Source organism: Panthera uncia, assembly GCF_023721935.1.
Source record: "Panthera uncia isolate 11264 chromosome C1 unlocalized genomic scaffold, Puncia_PCG_1.0 HiC_scaffold_4, whole genome shotgun sequence".
Lineage (NCBI taxonomy): Eukaryota > Metazoa > Chordata > Mammalia > Carnivora > Felidae > Panthera > Panthera uncia.
In genome coordinates this window covers 103814365-103819676 of record NW_026057585.1, presented here as the reverse complement: position 1 = coordinate 103819676, position 5312 = coordinate 103814365, and the positions used below count along the sequence as shown (strand labels likewise).

Sequence of the window (5312 nt, the reverse complement as noted above, 5' to 3'; positions counted from 1 at the left end):
GGAAGTGCCAAGTGAGGGGGGTGGCAAACACAAGACATGTCTCCCCTAAGATTTGGAGCAGACATCATCCAAGGGAAGGTCCAGGTGGCATCCTCGCCACTCCCAGAGGGCGCCGTCCCGAGTGGGTTGAGCCCGTGGGGGCGGTGCTCAGCTCCGGTGTTCGTGGGAGCAGCCTTCCCGGGGCGCTGGTAACAAGAGGGCCCTTCTTCCTCCGTGGGGCTCTGTGTGATGGCACGTCTGGTCTCACTGCAGATGGCAGACCTGTGCTAGCACAGCTGGGGAGCCTGGCTCCGTCCGGTGGCTCTGGATGCCACAGGTGAGCCCAGACAGAGGCTTTCCGTGTCGTTTGTGGAGCGAGACACCTTGGGTTGAAAATACAAACCCCTCTAATAGAGAAAAATGTGGCTATTATCAAGGAGAGCAGTATCCCCCACATGTACCCCAGAAACGTGTGTCCCCACAGATGTGCACTAAGTGTCCACGTGCCAGTGGGGTCAATCGGGCTCAGGGTAGCAAGTCACAGAAGCTTAAACCAGTTTATGTGAAAAGAGGCGATTGACTCGCTCAGGGTACGAGTCTATGAGCAGATGTCTGGGCTTCAGGTATACATGGATCCAGGCGCTCGGTCAGGCTGTTGGGGGCTCCCCTCCTGGTTCTGCTTCCCCCGTTCTGGCGCCTCCTTTTCTCTCTCTGCCTGAGAGAGACTGTGTCTGCTAGGGCGTGTCTTCCTGTCTCCAGCTTAGCAGCCACAGGGCTCCCAAGACTGAGATATCTGTATGTTGACCCTGGGAAGGCTCTGAAGGGCCCCGGTCACATTCATGTGGCCCTGGAGGCAGGGAATGGAGGGGTCACAGCTTGTGCCCCTGTTGGGACACCACCCAGCACCCAGAGCAAAGGCAGGTGCTGTCACCAGGAGGAGGAGGGCTTCTGGATGGAGACGAACACAGGGGTCCTTACCTGCTTCCTAGCCAAAAGCAGGGTTTGGGCAACAGTTGAGCTACTCATAGAGGAAAAGGAAGCCTCTGTCGAGTTCAAGGCCTGCAGAGGCCCCAGTTCCCGGCTCCTCCTGGCTGAGGCCCGTCTGCCCCAGCCCCTGGCCTGCTCCGTCCTGGAACTGACTGCTGGGAACAGAGCCCACCTTCCTTGGCTGCTGTGCCCCCAACCCCGAAGCAGCCTCTGGGGTTTTCTGGGGCAAGGGGCATCAAGGGCGCCCCAGGGGACAGTCCGCGCTCCCACCCACCCCGGCCCCATTTCCAGTCCTGGCCTGGGTGGCTCCCTTGTCGGGGAGGCCACAGCTGTTCCCCACATCTAGGCCATCACCTGCCCAGCCCTGGAACGTAGCTGCCAGCAATGACCCGGGGCATCCTGGGCCAGGGCTGGGAGCACTCACCAGAGACCAAGAAAGTGTGATGCAGACTTAGGAAGAGCCAGGGGTCCGAGGGGGCGTACCCAGACCCTCACGCCCACGATCAGGTGAAAGAGGGGAGGCCAGGGAGGCACAATGCCCAGAATGGATGGGGTCTGGCAGAGGGGACCTGCCGGGTGGGGGGCTGGGGGCGGCCGCTGCCTCAGCTAGGCCTTGGGACTCCGGGCACCCCCCTTGGCCCTGGCCTGGCCGAGCCTCCTGTCTTGAGGTGCCACAACAGGTCTGAGGATGCTCGGAGGGGGGTCCCTGAGGCCAGGCGGTGGGGACACAGCCCCAGTGTTGCACATACCAGCATAGGCCGCACCGGCTTGGTGGGCTGCAGGTCTGTGCAGGGTGACTGGCCTGAGCCCGGGCGTGACACCCCTCCCCCAGAGCGGGGGCAGCCTGCGCACCACCCCGTCTCCTAGTTTCTGCTGCAGACATGAGCAGGGACTGATGGGGACGCGGTGGGGTAATCACAGGGACCTGTCCAGGGAAATGGGAGGGGGGCTGGTCTCCAGTCCCCCTGACCTGCCACTGCCGGTGCCCTGCTGGGGGAGGGGCACCGTGTCCGTCTGGGGATTCACCTCCCCGTGGATGGTGCCCCGGGACTCAGTTCCGCCAACACCGGCCCAGTAAACAGCTTGCACCTGTGGCCCCGGCAGGCCGGCGGGGAGGGGTGGGCGGCCCAGCGCCTGGGGTGCCTGCCAAGCCTTCCCGAACCCACCGTCCTGTCTCAGGCAGCCACTGAGAAGCCTCTCCCGGAGCTGGGGAAGCAGGACGGAGCCAGGACAGCGGCACAGAGGGAAGGGCATGCGGGTCCCTAAGTCACACAGCCCCAGATCTCCGCCCTCACTAGGCATCCCGTCTGTCACGCCCCATCACCTACCGAATCGTGCCACGTCCCGAGCCACGTCATCCACAGACCGCCGGGCCACACCTGCCACCTCGTGTCACCTGGGTTTGGACACAGTGGGGCACCCGGCGAGAATGGCCGTTTCTCCTGGGCCTGTATCCTGGTTATCGTCCCAGTTGCCCCCTGTCGTGTCCTCAGGCACAGACCTGGAAGGACTGTCCTCTCCAACAAAAAGACCCTCCAACACAGCCCCTCCCAAGAGGGGCCAGGGATCAGCACCGCAGCCCGAGCGCCCCTGTTCCCACCCCACCCCCGGCTCAGCCCAGGGCACACGGTCTCCACGAAGAACTTCCTGCTCACAGGGCACCCCCTACTCCCCCAACCAGACGGGGACACCCTCAGGCACTCCCCCCCCATAGGGCTCGGCCACACCGGCTTCTTGTTTTAAATCGGTAAGATACACACAACACAAAGTGTACCAGTGAGGCCCTATCGGAGTGTGCAGTTGATTGGCATCGAGTGTGTTCACGTTCCTGTTGCAACTGTCACCTCGTTCCAGAATGTTTCCATCAGCCCGGAAGGGAACCCCGTGCCCCTTAGGCAGTCTCTTCCCATGCCATCCCCTCAAGGTTCATCCACGATGTCAGTGCTCCATAGCTTTCTGTGGCTGAGAGACCCAGGGCCGAAATACACCGCCCTCCGCTCATCCGTTCATTGGCGGATGGGCATTTGGGCCGCTGCCACTCTTTGTCGATCTTTTTGTGTGCTTAGAGGCCACGTGTATATCTTCCTTGGAGGAATGTCTCTTCCAGATCTTTGCCTTTTTTTTTTTTCTAAGTTTATTTATTTTTGAGAGAGAGAGAGACAGAGCATGAGAGGGGGAGGGGCAGAGAGAGAAAGAGACACAGAATCTGAAGCAGGCTCCGGGCTCGGAGCTGTTGGCACAGAGCCCGATGTGGGGCTCGAACCCATGAAGTGCGAGATCGTGGCTGCAGGCGAAGTCGGACTTCGCCACTGACTGAGCCACCTAGGTGTCCCGCTTTCCCTGTTTTTGAACTTTTATTGTGGTTGTTGAGTTGTAAGAGTTCTTTACATATTCTGGACACTAGACCCTTATCTGATACATGATATGCAAATATTTTCTCCTGTTCTGTTGTACTTTCACTCTGTTGGTAGTGTCATTTGGTACACAAAAGTTTTTGATTCTAAAAGAGTCCAATTTATCTCTTTCTCCTTTTTTGTTTCTTGGTTATAGTGGTTTTTGGTGTCACATCTAAGGAACCATTGCCAAATCTAAGATGATGAAGACTTACTCCTGTGTTTTCTTCTAAGAATTTTATAATTTTATTTTTAATGTTTATTTTTGAGAGAGACAGAGCGTGAGCAGGGGAGGGGCAGAGAGATAGGCGGGCAGAGGATCTGAAGTGGGCTCTGTACTGACAGCAGTGAGCCCGACGTGGGGCTCAAACTCACAGACTGCAAGATCATGACCTGAGCTGAAGTCGGACACTTAACTGACTGAGCCACCCAGGTGCCCCTGAGCTTTGTAGTTTTCACTCTCACATCTAGGTCTCCGATCCACTCGGAGATAGTTTTCATGTGTGGTGTGAGGCAGGGGTCCAACTGCATTCTCTTGCACGTGGACGTCCAGTGTTCCCAGCACCGTCTGTTGAAGACTGTCCCCTCCCTGTTGAATGGTCTTGGCACCCTTGCTGAAAATCAATTGACGATACATGTGGGGGTTTCTTTCTGGGCTCCCCATCGCATCCCGCGTGTCTAAATGACCGTCTTTATGCCAATATTACACTGTTCCAGTCACTGTGGCTTCGTATACTTTTTTTATTTTGAGATTTTTTAATTTAATTTTTTATTTATTTAATTTTCTAAAAGCTTATTTATTTATTTTGAGAGAGAGAAAGGGGGGGGGCAGAGAGAGGCAGAGAGATAATCCCAAGGAGGATCCGTGCTGTCAGTGTGGACCCTGATGTGGGGCTTGATCTCACGACCCTGAGATATTGACCTGAGCTGAAATCCAGAGTTGGATGCTTAACTGAGCCACACAGAGGCCCCTTTTCTTTATTCCTAAGTAATCTCTACACCCAGTGTGGGGCTCGAACTTACAACCCTGAGATGAAGAGTCAGCCACACAGTCCATCGACCGAGCCAGCCAGGCGGCCCAAAAGAAGCTCTGATTTGTGGGTTTTATGCCAGAAATGTTTCAGGAGCTCATGAATGGGCACCGGGTCAGGTGCTCACCCACGGCCAATAAGAGGAGGACACAGGAACACGTGGCCCACAGGACAGGCCAAGGTGGACAATTTAATTTTATTTTAAGTAATCTCTATGGCCAACGCGGGGCTCGAATTCATGACCCCAAGATTAGGAGTTGCACACTCCACGGACTGAGCCAGCCGGGCGCCCCTGTATAAATTTTAAATTAGGAAGTGTGAGTCCTCCAACTCTCCAACTCTGTTCTTTCTCAAGATTGTTGTGGCTAGTTTGAGTCCCTTGCAATGCCATAGGAATTCGAGGAACTACTTTTCTTTCTCTGGGGAAAAAAAAAAGGCCATTGGCATTTATCAGCTACTCCTTAAAAAAGGTAAACTCAGAGAGGAGAAGGCTGTGGGTGGTGTCTTAGAATCTCTGCCATTCGGAGGTGGTGGTCAGCTCCGTTCAGGCCTGTGGCGGTGAGGCGGACAGTGGTGGGAACCACTGGGGGGTCTGAGCAGGGGCAGGGCCCCCTCTGGCTGCCTCAGGGTGGGGTGAGCCCCGTGCAGGGTAGCGCGATGGGCTGGGCGGGCCGGACAGGGCCACGAATTCTGAGGTGAGGAGGCTTGTGGCGGTTCAGGAATCCGGGCACGGACGGGGCAGGGGTGATGCCAGGGTGTCCGAGCAGCTGGGCGGTGAGCTGGGAGGGTGGGGAGGGGCCGCTGGCCGAGGCAGTCTGATGGGGCAGGGGGAGAGTGCGCTGTGTTGGATCTTTCCAGCCCGAGATGCTTACAGATGTTGGGCAGAGAAGTGGGTGTGTGGGGGACGCGGAGGGCCGGGGGA

General features: G+C 57.1%; 1 protein-coding gene across 1 annotated transcript in view; it reads left to right on the top strand.

Annotated features, from left to right (window-relative positions):
• Nucleotides 1–4902: 4902 nt before the first annotated feature.
• The window catches only part of CALML6 (calmodulin like 6), a 12732-nt gene continuing 12322 nt past the window's right edge, over nt 4903–5312 (top strand). Inside the window, exon 1 of the mRNA XM_049618261.1 lies at nt 4903–5085. The gene's annotated coding sequence lies outside the window, so the exon portion shown is untranslated. The remainder of the gene's footprint in view (nt 5086–5312) is intronic.